At 39.5% G+C, this 17,740-nt stretch overlaps 1 long non-coding RNA gene across 3 annotated transcripts in view; it reads right to left on the reverse strand.

The window, feature by feature from the left end:
• Positions 1-1,397: 1,397 nt before the first annotated feature.
• LOC129484358 (uncharacterized) overlaps positions 1,398-17,740 on the reverse strand; it is a 50,266-nt gene continuing 33,923 nt past the window's right edge. The window contains exons 3-5 of one of the 3 annotated variants that reach the window (XR_010121295.1): positions 13,647-13,771; positions 1,938-2,225; positions 1,398-1,569 (exon numbers count right to left, since the gene is read on the reverse strand). This is a non-coding gene — a long non-coding RNA (uncharacterized lncRNA). Of the gene's footprint in view, positions 1,570-1,937; positions 2,226-5,235; positions 5,292-7,722; positions 7,815-13,646; positions 13,772-17,740 lie in introns of those variants that run through there. The other 2 variants (XR_010121296.1, XR_008658421.2) reach the window with 2 other exon arrangements.

The raw sequence follows: 17,740 nt of genomic DNA on the forward strand, positions 1-17,740 counted from the left end.
CCCTTCCCAAACTTGAATGCAGATTGGAATCACCACAGGCTGTTTAAAAATGCCAGCGCCTGGTTTCTACCCCCAGACATGCTGATTCAATTGATATGGGGTGCGAACTGGGCACCAGGACTTTTTAAAAGCTCCCCAAGTGGTTCTACTGTACGGCAAAGTTTGGGAACCATGGGTTTAATGGCCCCTCACTTGGTCACGTGGTCTCCTTCCACGACTCTGGGAGGTGCCTAGCAATTTTGAATGTGAAATTTTATATTACTTTTATTGAACAAGGCCCCCAACTTGAATGATTTTCAGGTGCCATAAAATCTGAATCTGCCCTTCCCCATCCTTGTGGTGGTCTTAGTCCAGTCAGCTGGTTGCTTAATGAGCACCAGCTTTTCAGAAATGTAATTTGGCTGAAGATGCAGATTAGCAGCCGTCTTATGGCTACCACCACATGAGAGCTAAACCATTACAAGCAACAGATGTCACCCTTTGTGGTTTTGTCTCGCTTATGTTTTGGCCCAGGGCCTTAACAGGGATTTTTGCAATGTTTTCAGAGGGAACTCCAGTGTGGAGTGGAAGCATTGGTTGCTACAAGTGCAAGGTTCTGTAGTTTTATTGAGGATTTTTTTTTTTTTTTGAGAGAGTCTTGCTCTGTTGCCCAGACTGGAGTGCAGTGGCATGATCTCAGCTCACTGCAGCCTCTGTACCCCAGACTCAAGTGATTCTCCCACCTCAGCCTCCCAAGTAGCTGGGACCACAGGCATGCACACCACACCTGGCTATTTTTTAGTATTTTCTTTTCCTTTTTTTTTTAGATGGAGTTTCACTCTTGTTGCCCAGGCTGGAGTGCAATGGTGTGATCTTGGCTCCCTGCAACCTCCCACTCCCAGGTTCAAGCGATTCTCCTGCCTCAGCCTCCCAAGTAGCTGGGATTACAGGTGCCCGCCACTACACCCGGCCAATTTTTGTATTTTTTAGTAGAGATGGGGTTTCACCATGTTGGCCAGGTTAGTCTTGAACTCCTGACCTCAGGTGGTCGCCTGCCTCGGCCTCCCGAAGTGCTGGGATTACAGGCATGAGCCACTACTCCTGGCCTTTTTTGTATTTTCTATAGAGACAGGGTTTTGCCTCGAACTTCTGAGCTAAAGCGATCTGCCCGCCTTGGCTTCCCCAAATGCTGGAATTACAGGTGTGAGCCATCGTACCTGGCCTGAATTTTGTGTTATATTGATTGGGTTTCATGGTCAGCATAAAGTTTCTGCCTTCATAGCATTTCCAGCACAAGGGCTTTGCAAGAAACACACCATGGTCCTTTTCTGTGTCCCTGGAGTTCTCTACCTCACCATCCCCCTACCCTTCCTGGAAGAGTTGCCTGGTGACACTTATGAGGCTGATTCAAAGCTCTACAAAATTTATGCAATGATTTTATTACAGAAGCAAACAATACTGATTTCTGCTGTACACGTGGGCTGGTTGGCAGAGGATGGTCACATGTGCAACTTCCTCTTCTGTGCTTTTGGCCAGGTGCACACCTGGGAATGTGTCTTTGTGACTCACTGGAGTGAACATGCACACAGCCTGAAGGGGAGAGAATGGAGCTTGCTGTGCAGGAGCTGACGCCAGGCTCTCAGCGCCGTTTGGAAGTGGCTCTGAACTTGCTAAGTGGCTGTCTGCATTGTATTTACTCATATCATCTACAAAGTAGAGGCTGCTCTGGGGTTCTCTGAGGCTTCTTTTTCCTAGCCAGGCTTGCTGTGAGTCCTGGCCCCTTCAGTATATCAAACACTTCCTCAGCAGGTTACATCCACGTCATGTGCGCATCTGATTATCAGTGGCTTTGTTGCCCACTGAGGAAAATGGACCCTCCCTCTCCAAGTGGCCAATAAAGGCTGTTTAAGGTCATGCTGCTGCTCTCTGTAGGGTGGGGCTTGGGCCTTTTTGATTACCTTCTGCCGCAATGGAGTCTGTAAAGTCTTCTAATATCTGGCACACATGAGGAGGTGCCCCTGATTAGCCTCTTCCAGGGTGGGGTACGGGACATTTATGCGATGTAGATAGGATTTTCCCAAAGATGAGAGGAAGCTCTCTCCTTCTGTCCATTTGGAATTCCAGGAGTGGCATTCCTTGTCTCTCCACATGGTGTATTTTCTTCTCTTAACTCTCCCAGATGGTCACATTTGGATTCTCTCAGAATCTTCCTGATTTCCGTGAAAGCTCGATCACAGTACCTTAAGCTCAGTTGGAGAAACAAAGAAGGGAGGTTAATCATCACGTTTGCTCATTTCCCCTGAGGTGGACTCATCATACCCTTTCATAAAAGCTTCAGAGATCATTAATTTGACAAACGGTACTGGCTTTGCTTTCTGTGGCCTCAACAAATGCTGTTTAACTTATTGGAGAAAAGGCTAGTGGCACTGTATGAGCAGGGCGACAATGCCTCTTTGAACAACACAAAGCAAACATTAAGACAGCAGACATTGAGGGAAATCAAGTGTGCCCAAGTAACGAGGCCCATTTCCCCAAGCACAGTTGATTCTCATGCTATAAGATAGTCTTCTTCACCCCAAAAATCTGAGTAGCCAGCACTTCCTAATGATTCAGACCATTCTGTGTTTCCATATTAATGGCATTTTTGCAGTCTGCTTTATTAACTTGAGCAGGAATGCTGCATGGTACAACTCCGGGGGGCACCATTCATGCTGTCTTTAATGTAAATCACGAGTCCTAGTCTTAGAGTGTCTTGGCTCTTCCAGATGGTATTGAGTGCTTTCATAATTATCACTAAAGGATTGGGAGGTTTTTAAATGAAGGAACTGAAAAATGAAATATACCCTTTGGGTTCCTTAATCTACTTTTTGAAATGTTGTGGTACATTGAGGTAAAATGTTTCCAAGGATAAATGAGGCCTTAGGTTCTGTTTGCCCTCTGCCACTTACTGTGTGACGTTTGGCAAGCTGTAATGCACAGCAAATGAAAGGCTTTGTCACGATCGATACTTGTTGGGCCATTTTGCTCAGTGTGTTTGAAATGGCCACAGGCCAACATTTCATGAGGCAATGTGTTGAAGCAGAGAAGTTCAAGTGATAAACAGGGTTTCCAATTGTAATTTTAAAAAGTGTAATTGAGAATTGAAGGAGACTTGGAATGAAATTTGTGTAATGCTGTGTATAAACAGACTTGTACACCACTCTTCCCGTAAAGCCATTTGGGTGTCAACTGATATGAGAGCTCACTGAAGATGTCATGTTGTGAAGATTACTATGCTTTTTGCAGGGAGATTTAGTAGATCTGGATCTTGAGGACTCAAGAGATTATGTCCTGGCCTAACCTCTCTCCTCCATCCCTTTGCCTCATCAAATTAATTTCAATTTGAACATGGATAGAATGCCATATGGCTTCTAACATCTGAGGTCTTAAAGAAGCAGCCTCTGTTTCACACGTGTGGAGGCATAAATGGAGCTTTGACCTTCATGATTAAGGATTGCAAACAGCATTTTGTTTTTATTATCATGTCTTGCATTTCTCTCACCTCTCACATAGACTTGCTTTTTTCTTTTTGTGTTTGAGACGGAGTCTCAATCTATTGCCCAGGCTGGAGTGCAGTGGCACGGTCTCCACTCACTGCAACCTCTGCCTCGTGGGCTTAAGTGATTTTCGTGCCTCATCCTTCCAAGTAGCTGGGACTACAGGTGCCCGCCACCACGCCCAGCTTCATGTTTGTATTCATACATTCCTTCTCAACAAGCATGTATTGGATAATTACTTATTAACAGCCTTCTCTGTAGTAGGCACTGTGCTGGATCCTGCCCTAGAGGTGAAAGGCACAGTTCCTGCCCTGAAAGAGTTTATGGCCAAGGAGAGAAACAAAGGAACAAATATTTACAATGCCATAGACAGAAGTAAGCTCAGGGAGCATTCCCACGGCAACTGTGGTTTCTGGAAAATGGTTGTCACTTGTTACAGGGATCTCCTTCAAGTAAATGATAAAATCTAAGCTAAGCATGTACATACTCATTCACTGGAGTTCAAATCACGTTTCCTCTTAGAAGAGGTGGCATGATGCGTAAAACAGCACAGGGATGAGAGACAGAACAGGTGGTTTCTAGTTCATGTTATGCCATTTACCAGCCATGTAACTTTAGATAAGTCACCGAACCATCTGAGTCTCAGTTACTTTAATGACCAAAGTAAACAATATAAATAAAAGTACTTTGTAAAATGTAAAGCACTATATAAATTTTAGAGATTGATATCAGAAAAACCTTTAGTTTGCTGCATGCACACAAATATATAGCTGAAGAATAGTAAGCACAACTTTTACCTTGGGCCTAATTTTTCCCTGAAGGGACACTTTTCTTAACCGTACACATAAATCACATTGTGATGTCCAAAACTATTCTTTTTACCTAAATCTCCAGTCACAAGACAATTAGCGTGCATTTTAAACTCTCAGTTTGTATATTAGCATGGTATTAAAATCTCTACAGATCAGCCTAAGAATAATTTTTCAGAGAATGATTTTTCCTGAGGTGTGCATATGAGTGGCAAGGCTACACTTTGCTTTGATTTCACTGCACACAAAAAAGGAAAGTTCTTCTCTATGCTTTCCATACACCACATACCCACATTTGATTTACTTTTTAAATGACTCAACACTAACAATTCAATATGACTTTTGCTATCTTAGAAGTATAACATCTTGGGATTATAACTTCCAAAAAATAACTGCACAGATCATGAATGCTCATGTTACTTTCCAAACCCTGGTAAGATATTTGTATGAGGATTGGGGGTTAAAACATGTATTAAAATAAATGTTCCTCTCTGCAATATCATTCTTTGTTGAAATTTATTGAAGCACCATAAAGAAAGGGAAGAGGAAGGAAATTTGCAATTATTGAGTACTTATTGTGTGCTAGGACCTGATCTAGGGAATTTGCATACATATATTATCTTATTAACACAATTCTCATGAGGGAGATAATATCATCTCTATCTTTTCTGGGTGAAGAGAGGTTCAGAGAAGTTAAGAAATTTGTTGATGTTCACACAGGTAGTAAGTGGAAGAGTTGAAATTTGAATTCATATTTGTCTGATTATAAAGTCCTCCCCCATTTTTACCTAAAAATGCTTCATTTTCTACATGTATAATACACGAACATTGAACTGCCATCATATAAAATGCTGTACCAGTTTTACTTACCTTCCCAAGGCGAGCTATGAAATGACAAATACAGCAAGGCTCTAGAATTGAAACACTTGGACTTGTGAGTATTTTGAAGTATACCCCTGCAGTCTTTCTGGAAAAAAATTATTCAAGGACTTTAAGAAAATAAAAAATACATTCACGGGATAGAAAAAAAAACAGTAACTTATGGGTCAAAAACCTATGGCTTAACCAAAGAGGAATCAAGCTTCAGGTAGGATGGTTCCAGGTACCTAAGCAGTGCCTTAGGTCCTGGTTTCTCTTCATCTTTCACTAGATACTACCTTGGCATCACCTTCAATAAGCCTTCTTCACTAGATGACTTCCACAAACTTCAGGCTTTTATCCCCCAGAGTTAAAGATAAGAAAGAGAAACTATCTTCTAAATTGCAAACAGAAGTCTTGGGCCCGATTCTTATTGGTCCAAATTGCATCATGTGCTCATTACTGAACCAATTAATCTGGCCAAAGGCTATTGATCCTCTCCTCAGCCAGTCCAGAGTCCTGCAGCTGCCCTAGAACTCAGGGTGAGGGCAGGAGGAGTAGAAGTAGGTCCAACCAAAGCAAATGGACTGAGACTGAGAGAGGAGTGAGTCACCAGAAGAAAACCAGAGTTTTTTCAACAGAAGAAAAGGGAATAGATGCAGAGCATTAAAAACAGTAATGTCCAGTGACTGTGGTCAATAATAATTTAATTGTACATCTAAAAATAACTATAAGAGTCCGGGCACAGTGACTATGGTCAAAAATAATTTAATTGTACATCTAAAAATAACTATAAGAGGCTGGGTGCAGTGACTATGGTTAAAAATAATTTAATTGTACACCTAAAAATAACTATAAGAGGCCGGGCGCAATGGCTCATGCCTGTAATCCTACCACTTTGGGAAGTCGAGGTGGGTTGATCACTTGAGGTCAGGAGTTCGAAACTAGCCTGGCCAACATTGTGACACCCCGTCTCTACTAAAAATACAAAAAAATTAGCTGGGCATGGTGGCAGGCACCTGTAATTCCAGCTACTTGGGAGGCTGAGGCAGGAGAATCGCTTGAACCCAGGAGGTGGAGGTTTCAGTGAGCTGAGATCGTGCCATTGTACTCCAGCCTGGGCGACAGAGAAAGACTCTGTCTCAAAAAACAAACAAAACCTATAAGAGTATAATTGGATTGTTTGTAACACAAAGGACAAATGCTTGAGGGGATGGATATGCCATTTTCCACTATGTGATTATTATACATTGCATGTCTTATCAAAATATCTCATGTACTCCATAAATACATACACCTACTCTGTACCCATAAAAATTAAAAATTAAAAAAAAAAAAACTCCCAGTAATGCCTCTACAAACAATGAACTGACAAATCAGGAAAGTTGTTAGTAAAGATTAAATAATCACTGATGATGTTAATGTAACATTTGATGCAATTGTTAAATGTTAATGTACCAACAATTTGTAAATAAAATTCCACATGTTGTTAACACATACTTGAAGCTCAGTAAATATTTGTTGAATGAACAAAAATGAGATATTGGAAGGTTTAGGGTGGAGGAGGCAAGGGAAAAGAGAAATAAGAGCATTCCAAATGGCTTGTCTTGTTAAGGAAAGAGTTTGTAGATACTGAGTAATCTTGGTGTTGATAGGAATATATACATTTAAATATGCTTGTTAATCATTCAAGGATAATCACTATTGAAATAGGCAAAAGATGTAGAATTTCTAAACCACTAGATTTTAAAAAAAGGACCAGAGAAAATTTGATCAAGCCAGCAAAGGTCAGATTGAGAAAGAGAAAGAAAGAAATCAAAATACATTTTAAGACTCAAAACACCAATGATATGAATGGGCTAGATTACTTTATTAAAAAGCAAGTATTCTGTTTGGAGACAAAATCAGTTTTATGTTTTTACAAGTGACAAACTTAAAACAACACACAATAAAGGCAGGGATAAATAAAAAGTAAGTAAGTAATAAAAAAATAGAAAGCAGGAATTGCAAAACAAAGAATAGAATCAAGGGGAAAAACATTAAAGAGACACTTGGGATATTTTATAACTACAAATGATACAATTAATAAGATGTAACCATCATAAACTTTACAATAAACAATAGAGCAATTAAATAAGCAAATTTTGTTAGACATACCAAGAGTAATTCTTTTAAAAATTGTGGGAAAGTTAAACTCATCTCTCAGAAATGGGAAAGTAAGTAAAAGAAAAATAATAGTAAGGACATAGAGGATATGAATAACGACATTTTACAATGTTTGATTTTATATATTTGTTTTTTAAAAATCAAATCTAGCACTTACTGTGTGCCAAGCAGTATTTTGAATGCTTTATAAATATGAACTCATTTAATCCTCATAATAATCCTATGAGACAGAAATTTTACAGATTGAGAAATCAAGGCATGGAAAAATTAAATAACTTGCTTGAAGTCACACAGCCAAGTGAATGGCAGGACTGCATTTGGCTCCACAGTTCATGCTCTTAATTCCTACACTCCAAGTGCACACATATACTAACCTTTGTACTCTGTGATAAAGACTATTTGGGCTCTCCATATTTGGTTTTTATCTTCCTCTTGAGCCAATGGGAAGACTATGTTTAACAACCCTCTGTAGTAGGGAAGGGTGAAGTGATTAGTGATAGCCAATGAGTTAAATGACAAAGCATTTAAAAGCTGGTATTTCATCTCAAAACTCTCTTCTTTCTTGGTGATAGCCATGGATTAAGATGGCAGAGGCGCAAGATGGAAATTGCCTGAATCTCTGAGTAACCACACAGAACCACATGGAGAGGAGCTGCCCTGGAGAGTCCCCCAATGTATGTTGAACTTAGAGTGAAAGTGAAGTAAGCCTTTATTGTGTTAACATAATAAAGGGAGAATTCGTCATTGCAGGTGTGTTTGCTCTATCCTGACTGTTACATACCCCAAAATGGAAATGTTACATTATTTTCAAATTAAATGGAACATCCGTAAAATTAGATGATGTGATAAGTCACAGAGAATATTCTCTTAAGTCCCCCTAAGTAGAAATCATACAGGCACATTCTCGGACTCTTGCGCCATAAAGAAAACAATATTTTTGGGGGAAAACTAAACATAACCACATGAGAATTTTAAAATAGTGGATAATTTTCTCGGAAAATATTAAATACTAAAACCAAGAAGAGGCAGAAAACCTTTAAAAACTAATATTCACGTTGAAAAGGTACTAAAAAAAACCACTTCCATCTGTGCTTCAAAGCAACAGAAAATAGTGGGAAATGGATGAATTCTATAGAGATAACAAAATTGTTAACAAAACTGGAAAAAACAATCATACACACACAAAGCAAAACTGCAGGCCAATCTCATCTATTAGTGTCGAAGCAAAAATTCTAGACAAAATACAAACAAAATTAACTATATTAAAAGATGGATAAAAATATACATTAAAAAAACATGACCAAGATGAGTCTATTCCAGGAATGGCAAGTATGGCTTAACATTAGGAAATATTTAATGTAATTCACTACATTAATAGACTAAAGAAATAATTATGTGATCATTTCAGTAAATGTTCACAACTCATTTGATAAAATTTAACATTTATTTCTGAGAAAAAGTCCTTTATAGTCTAAATAGAAGAAAATTTTATTAACATGATACTTATAGCAGACGTTTTTCTTTTCTTTTTTGAGGCAGGGTCTTGCTCCGTCACCCAGGCTGAAGAACAATGGCACGATCATGGCTCACTACAGCCTCAACCTCCTGGGCCCAAGAAATCCTCCTGCCTCAGCCTCCCAAGGAGCTGTGAGTACAGGCATGCACTACCATGTCCAGCCTTTTTTTTTTTTTAATTTTTAGTAGAGATGAAGTCTTGCTATGTTGCTCAGGCTAGTCTCCAACTCCTGACCTCAAAGACTCCTCCCACCTTGGCCTCCCAGAGTGTTGGGATTACAGGTACGATTCATTGCACTTGGTCTCTGACATGATTTTTTTTTTTTTTTGAGACAGAGTCTTGCTCTGTTGCCCAGGCTGGACTGCAGTGGCGCGATCTCAGCTCATTGCAGCATCCATCTTCCGCATTCAAGAGATTCTCCTGCCTTAGCCTCCCAAGTAGCTAGTGCCCACCACCACGCCTGGCTAATTTTCGTTTTTTTAAGTAGAGACGGGGTTTCACCATGTTGGTCAGGCTGGTCTCAAACTCCTGACCTCAGGTGATCTACCCGCCTAGGCCTCCCAGAGTGCTAGGATTACAGGCATGAGCCATCACACCTGGCCAAGATGATTCTTATTTGAAATATTTGAAACATTCCCATTAACGTCTGGAACAAAACAAGGATGTTATTACTGAACATTGTACTGACAGCCCTAGCTAACACAACAGGATGAAAAACAAATAGGTATAAGGTATAAATATTTTAAAAAAAGGATAAGAAGTCTTATTGTTTTTTCCTTGTTTATTTTGTTTTTCATTCATCTTTTTCTTGTAAGGTAAAACACAAAAGGGAAAACTGCATTAAACAAATGTACATTGTATTGAATTGTTAAAAAGCAAGTAATTCTGTATTCATCACCTGACTGAAGGTATAGAACTTTTCCAGTCATCCAGAAGCTCCTCTCTATGCCCTCTCTCAATCACGACTCCTGCCTTTCCCCAAAACAAACCACTATCCTGCTTTTTATAAGTCACTTATTTGAAAAGTGCCATTATTTTTAAAAAATTATTATTATTATTATTATTATTTTGAGGCTGAGTCTCTCTCTGTTGCCAGGCTGGAGTGCAATGGTGCGATCTTGGCTCACTGCAACCTCTGCCTCCCGGGTTCAAGCGATTCTCCTGCCCCAGCCTCCTGAGTAGCTGGTACTACAGGCGCCCGCCACCATGCCCAGCTAATTTTTGTATTTTTAGTACAGACGGGGTTTCACCCTGTTGTCCAGGATGATCTCAATCTCTTGACCTTGTGATCCACCCGCCTCAGCCTCCAGAAGTGCTGGTAGTACATGTATGAGCCACTGCACCTGGCTGAAAAGTGCCATTATTTTTTTCAGTTGCATTTTCTGATGATATGATTATATACATGGGAAGTCAAGAGACTTACCTGACAGGCCTAATAGAACCAATGAGTTCAGCAAGATGAACTTTGCTCCTACAATCACTCTCATTTTCCTTAATTATTTCTTCTGCCCTACTAGAACATTCTCTCTCTAGATTGCTTATCTTAAAAAAACAAAAACAAACCAAAAAACCCCTCCCTTTACCTCACATTTCTCTCCATTTTTCTGCTCCCCTTTAAGATGAAACTCCCAAAGGAGCTCTGTGACCTAATCTCATCTCTGCCCCTGTAAATTGGATTCCCTCTGCCCTACACCACTTAAATTGCTCATCAAGGATGCCAGTGCTCTCTCTGATGCTGAATCTGTTGGTTACACCTCTGTCCTCAACTTGAAGTAGCATTCAAGGTAACTGACGAATCCTTCCTTCTTAAAACACTTTCTCCTCTTGGCTTCTGTAACATTACAGTCACCTTAGTTTTCTCCCTCCTTGGTGTCCACTCCTTCACATCTCATTTTCTGCCTTCTGCTCCCTCTTCTGAACCCCTGAAACTTGATGTGCTCCGGGGTCCAGTACTGGCCTCTTTCTTGTCTCTCTGTGTATTCTCTCTCTAGGAAATTTCATCCAGTCCAATATATATAAATATATAATATGTAAGTATATATTATATATTTATATATTATATATAATAAATATATATAATAAATATTATATATAATATATAAAATATATTATATATATATATATTTTTTGAGAGAGGGACTAGCTCTGTCACCCAGTTTGGGGTGTAGTGGTACAATCATGGCCCACTGCAGCCTCAAACTCATGGGCCCAAGTGATCTTCCCACCTCAGCCTCCAGAGCACCTGGGACTACCATGCCCCTCCTAACTTTTTAAAATTTTTTGTAGAGACAGGGTCTCACTTTGTTGTCTAGACTGGTCTCCAACTTCTGGGCTCAACCAATCCTCCCACCTCAGCCTCCCAAAGTGCTGGGATTACAGGCATGAGCCACTCCACCCGGCCTATGTACTATCTTTATATATGATCATTATGCCAGTGGCCTCTACATTTATATCTGTGGCGTCTTTCTGAATTTTAGACTTCCATTTAATGCCTACATGACATCTTCATTTGGATAGCTAGGAGGCATCTCAAATCTAACAAGTCCAAAACAAACTTGATTTTCTCCTCCTTGAAAAGCCTGCTCTTCCTCTTCCCAGTCCTCATCTTTGCAAGTGGAACTGCAACCTTCCCAATTGCCAAGTAAAAAGCCTAGGAGTCATTCTTGACCCCTTTTCCCTTACCACCCCTCTATCCCACCATCAGCTGATCCTAGTGACTCCATCTGCCAAGCATGTGCTCGGTTGGTCCTCCATTCTCCTCATCTCCACTCTACACTTGATCCTAGCCAAAAGGCTGAGAAGTGACTCCTCATGTCCACTCTACCCCACATCCATGACTGTATCTCAGCTGGACCCCTTCAATAGCCTTTCAACCCATCTCCCTGCTTCCACCCTTACTCCCTGCCGCACAACTGATCTCCATCTGTCTGGCTTAGAACTTGGAATAAAGAGAAGGATGTGATTTTGGGACCACCTTGAACTCCAGCCTAAAAGTTTGATTTGAATTTATAAAAACAAACTTAAAAAGTTTTGAGATACAAGACATCTGAAATGATATGAAAGGCAAATGAAAGGCTTGGATGACAGCACTGCATATTGCAGACAGTATCAATAATATTTAGGGAGCTCCTACTTATCAATAAGAAAAAATAACCTCATTGAGAAATGAGCAGTGAAATAAGTTCACATGTGAACAAATAAATGTCTGAAAAGATGCTTGGCTTTGCTAATAATTCGAAAAATGCTAATTGAAAAATTAGATATTTATTTGTGCTATTGAGATTATCAAACATTAAGGCAATTAAGAACCTCCTCTGTTGAGAAGGATGAGGATGTTGTTTTATTTTCTTTTGAATAGGAATGTAAGTTGGTATAATCTTTTTGGAAGGCAATATGGCAGTACTCCACACCTGGGATTCAGTTCTACAGAAAGGCTAGAATGGATGCATGCACACACGCCTATCTGAACATAGGTGCTATCATTAATTTGTCCCGAATTCAACTAATATTTATTGAGAAACTATTATGTGCCTATGTACTGGGCACTGGGCTAGCCAATTAAGATTTAAAAAAAAAAAGAAAAGTAAAAGAAGAAAACACTCACACTTTTTTGCCTGTGGGGGATACAAGTGAACAAATGGCATGACCATATAAGAACAGTTGTTACACGTTCTCTGAAGTCAAAGAGCAGAGTGTAAAAAGAAAATGAAGAACTTACACTGAGAGACTATCTTACTTCAGGGAAGGAATTGACCCTAAGTGAAAACCTAAAGGATGAGAAAGGGGTTAACCAGGTAAAGAGGGAGGGGTCAGGGTGTGGGAGTGAGGACCTTCAGCTTTAAGCACCTAGGAAGGCCCTAACTAAGGCGGGAAGGAGCGTGGATTAGAGGACTGGAACACAGAGCACTCCAAAATGAAATGCAGTGAGGGATGGGAGAGCGATTGGATAAGAGGCCAGAGAGGTGCTTAGGGGCCAGATGTGGGCCCTTTACAGAGAACATGGTAAGGGTTTTAAATGTCATCCCATGAATAATAGGCCAGTGCGTAGTTTTAATTAGAGTAGCGACATGATTGTGTGTTGCATTTTTTAAACAGGGCAAAAATTATTGTCTAGTCTCTACACAACAGTTTTGGGCATATTTTAAAAATGAGAATGGATAGGAGGAGGTTGATTAAAAGGGAAAAGAAAAAAACCAGTGAGGAGATAATCGCAGAATTTCAGTGGCAGAAGAGATGGAGAGATGTGGATGGATGCAAGTATATATTGGAGGTAGAAAAGACCAAACGTGCTAATTGATGGGATGAAGGAGATGAGAGAGAAGCATATGCAGGAAGGAAGAAGGACTTGGAGGGCAGGGAGATCAGATTTACTTTATTGAGGTGAAATTCACATAACCTAAAATTAATCATTTTAAAGTGAACATCTTAGTGGCATTTAGTATATTCGTAATGTTGCACAACGACTACCTCTATCTAGTTCCGAAACATTTCTGTCATTCCAAAGTAAAGCCCCTTTTGCCCATGAAGTAATCACTCCTCATTCTCCCACTCCCTCACACCCTGCCTTGGGCAACCACTGCATTGTATTCTGTTTCTACAGATTTACCTATTCTGAATATTTCATATAAATGGAATCATAGGACATGCAACCTTTATTTCTGGCTTCTCTCACGTTGTGTAATGTTTTCCAGGTCCATCCATGTTGCAGCATGTATCAATGTTTCATTCTTTTTATAAGGAAGAATACTATTCAATTGTATGTATATACCACAGATTGTTTACCTCACTTATCCGTTGATGGACATTTGGATTATTTCCATCTTTTGGCTGCTGTGAATAGTGCTGCTGTGAACATTCTCATACAAGGATTTGTTCAAGTTCTTCTTTTCAGTCTTTTGTGTGCATACCTAGGAGTGGAAGTGCCAGGTCATATGTTAATTCTGTGTTTAACTTTTTGAGGAACCAACAAACTGTTTCCCACAGTGGCTGAGCCATTTTATATTCCCACCAGCAAGATAGGATCCAATTTCTCCCAGTTCTCACAAACACCTATTCTTTTCCTGAGTTTACTTTAGAACATGTGAAGATGCCAATGTATCATGTATATAAGGTAAATTATTGGATATAAAGGTCTAGAGTTCAGAAGGGAGATCTGAGTTTGAAACATACATTTTGGAGTTGTTTACCTAACAAGGGTACAGGAAAGGAGGTGCAATTGACAAGGAAGAGGGTATAGACTGGAAAGAGAAGAGGGCCCAAATCCTCACCCAGCCAGAGGAACCCTGAATACCTGGAGGGAAGAGAAAGAGGAACTCCTAAAAGAATATCGAAGAGGATCAATCCAAAGGTTACACCAAATGAGAAACTGAGAGGTTGGAATGTGTCCCCTCTCAAATATGTTCTGCTGGAGATCTGGGGAGTGCAGCGAGGTGTCCTTTACCATCAGTTCAGTGAGTACTTTCCAGTTTCTCAAAAGCCCCATCTCCAGGTCAGAGAACTCCTTCGCCATAGGTTCCACAGATCAAAATGATAGGACATACATAAGGAGAAAGACCATTTCCCATCTAAATACTGCCCAAAGTATCTAGTTTCAGTGCCTCTTTGTGGTAGGCAAAATAATGGCATCCCCAAATTGTCCATGTCCTAATGTCTAGAAACCACGAATATGTTATCTAACACGAGAAGAGATTTTGCAAATGTGATGAATGGTTTTGAGATGGGGGATCATCCCAGATTATCTGGGTAGGCAGAATGGAAGCACAGGGTCTTTGTCACTGAAAGGAGACAAAGACTTAGATTACAAGATGCCACATTGCTTGCTTTGAAGATGGACAGAGGGGCCATGAACCAAAGAATGCAGTGACCTCTAGAAGCTGGAAAAAGCGAGGGGACAGATTCTCCCCTGGAGCCTCCAGAAGGTACCCAGCCCTGCTGACATCTTGATTTTTAAGTGTCAACTACTAAGGCCTTTCCACCTCAGGGCCAGCATCCAACCTATTCTCTTGACCTCCTTGTGGAAGTGCTCATTAAATGAGTTGGCGCCATCTCTCTTCTTCATCAGGGGTGGTTTAAGCCCTCCTGTAGTCCCAACTTTAGGAAAGACATCTTTTTTCTATTTTTAAATTTATTTTTATTTTTAATTTTTGTGGGCATATAGTAGGTGTATGTACTTATGGGATACATGAGATATTTTGGTAGAGGCATGCAATGTGTAATAAAGACATCATTGAAAATTGGGTATCCATTCCCTCAAGCATTTATTCTTTGTGTTACAAACAATACAATTATATTCTTTTAGTTATTTTTAAATGTGTAATTAAATTATTATTGACTATAGTCCTCCTGTTGTTCTATCAAACACTAGGCCTTTTTCATTTTTTCTGTTTTTTGGTCCCCATTAACCATCCCCCACATCCCTCCATTCCCTGTACCTCCCACCACCCTTCCTGGCCTCTGGTAACCATCCTTCTATTCTCTGTCTCCATGAGTTTAGTTGTTCTGATTTTTAGATCCTACAAATAAGTGAGAACATGCGATGTTTGTCTCTGTGCCTGGCTTATTTCACTTAATATAATGATCTCCATTTCCATCCATGTTGTTGCAAATGACAGAATCTCATTCTTTTTTATGGCTGAATGGTACTCCATTGTGTATAAGTACCACATTTTCTTAATCCATTCATCTGTTGATGGACACAGGTTGTTTTCAAATCTTGACTATTGTGAACAGTGCTGCAACAAACATGAGAGTGCAGATATCTCTTCAATAAACTGATTTCCTTTCTTTTGGGTATATACCCAGCAGTGGGAGTGCTGGATCATATGGTAGCTCTATTTTCAGTTTTTTGAGGCACCTCCAAACTGTTCTCCATAGTGGTTGTACTAATTTATTATACATTTCCACCAACAGTGTACAAGGGTTCCCTTTTCTCCACATCCTCTCTAGTATTTGTTATTGTCTGACCAGGGTGAGATGACATGTTATTGTAGTTTCGATTTGCATTTATCTGATGACCAAGGATGTTGAGCACCTTTTCATATGTCTATTTGCCATTTAGATGTCTTCTTTGGAGAAATATCTATTCAAATCTTTTGTCCATTTTTAATTGGATTATTAAATTTTTTCCTATAGAGTTGTTTGAACTCCTTATATGTTCTGGTTATTAATCCCTTGTCAGATGGGTAGTTTGCAAATATTTTCTCCCATTCTGTGGGTTGTCTCTTCCCTTTGCCAATTGTTTCCTTTGCTGTACAGAAGCTTTTTAACTTGATGTGATCCCATGCAACCATTTTTCCTTTGGTTGCCTGTGCTTGTGGGGTTTTACTCAAGAAATTTTTGAGTAGACTGATGTCCTGGAGGATTTCCCCAATGTTTTCTTGCAGTAGTTTCATAGTTTGAGGTCTTAGATTTGAGTCTTTAATCCATTTTGATTTGATTTTTGTATATGGTGAGAGATAGGGGTCTAGTTTCATTCTTCTGATGGATATCCAGTTTTCCTAGCACCATTTATTGGACAGACTGTCCTTTCCCCATTGTATGTTCTCGGCAACTTTGTCAATAATGAGTTCACTGTAGGTGTGTGGATTCGTTTCTGGGTTCTCTATTCTGTTCCATTGGTCTATGTGTCTGTTTTTATGCCAGTACCATGCTGTTTTGGTTACTATAGCTCTGTAGTATAATTTGAAGTCAGGTACTGTGATTCCTCCAGTTTTGTTCTTTTTGCTCAAGATAGCTTTGGCTATTCTGGGTCTTTTGTGATTCCATATAAATTTTAGGGTTGTTTTTTCTATTTCTGTAAAGAACGTCATTGGTATTTTGATAGAGATTGCATTGAATCTGTAGATTGCTTTGGATAGTATGCACATTTTAACAATAAGGATTCTTCTGATCCATGAACTTGGAAAAGCTTTCTGTTTTTTGGTGTCCTCTTTAATTTCTTTCGTGAGTATTTTGTAGTTTTCATTGTAGAGATCTTTCACTCCTTTGGTTAATTCCTAGGTACTTATTTTATTTGTGGCTATTGTAAATGGGATTACTTTTTAATTTCTTTTTCAGACTGTTCACCATTGGCATACAGAAACACTACTGATTTTTGTATGTTGATTTCGTATCCTGCAACATTAGTGAATTATTTAATCAGTTCAAATAGTTTTTTGGTGGAGTCTTTAGGTTTTCTCAAATATAGGATCATATCATCTGCAAACAAGGATAATTTGACTTCTTCCTTTCCAGTTTGGATGCCCTTTATTTATTCTCTTGTCTGATTGCTCTAGCTAGAACTTCCAATACTATGTTGAATAATAGTGGTGAAAGTGGGCATCCTTGTCGTGTTCCAGATCTACAAGGAAAGGCTTTCAGTTTAGGAAAGACATCTTTGACCTCAGCTTGGTTCTGAAAGGTCTCTCCCTGACCAGTATGTTTTATGGCATTGAAGTAAGAGCACTGGATTTAAAATCAGACGCTTTTGCTTGATTATTGATGGTACTTACTAGCCTGTGCCAGAATAACGTCTTAGAGCCACCCCTGTGCTTCAATTTCCTTATCTGAAAATACAAATAATATTTACCTCATAGAAGCATTATACAGATAAAAGAAAAATGCATAGAAAAGCTCTAAAGGTCCTGAGCTTTAAAGTACATCCAAACTCAGCAAAAAAGAAAACAGAAAAGAAAAGGAACAAATCACTAATACCTGCATGAAACTCAAAAGCATTATGTTAAGTGCCAGGAGCCAAAAATCTGTACATATTTCATGATTTCATTTCTATGACATTCCAGAGAAGGCAAAACTGTGGAGACAGAAATCAGATCAGTGGCTGCCAGGGGCTGGGTGTGAGGTGAGAGACTTGAGAGAAGGGAACTTTCTCGCAGTGATGG

This window comes from Symphalangus syndactylus, chromosome 6 (assembly GCF_028878055.3).
Source record: "Symphalangus syndactylus isolate Jambi chromosome 6, NHGRI_mSymSyn1-v2.1_pri, whole genome shotgun sequence".
Classification (NCBI taxonomy): domain Eukaryota; kingdom Metazoa; phylum Chordata; class Mammalia; order Primates; family Hylobatidae; genus Symphalangus; species Symphalangus syndactylus.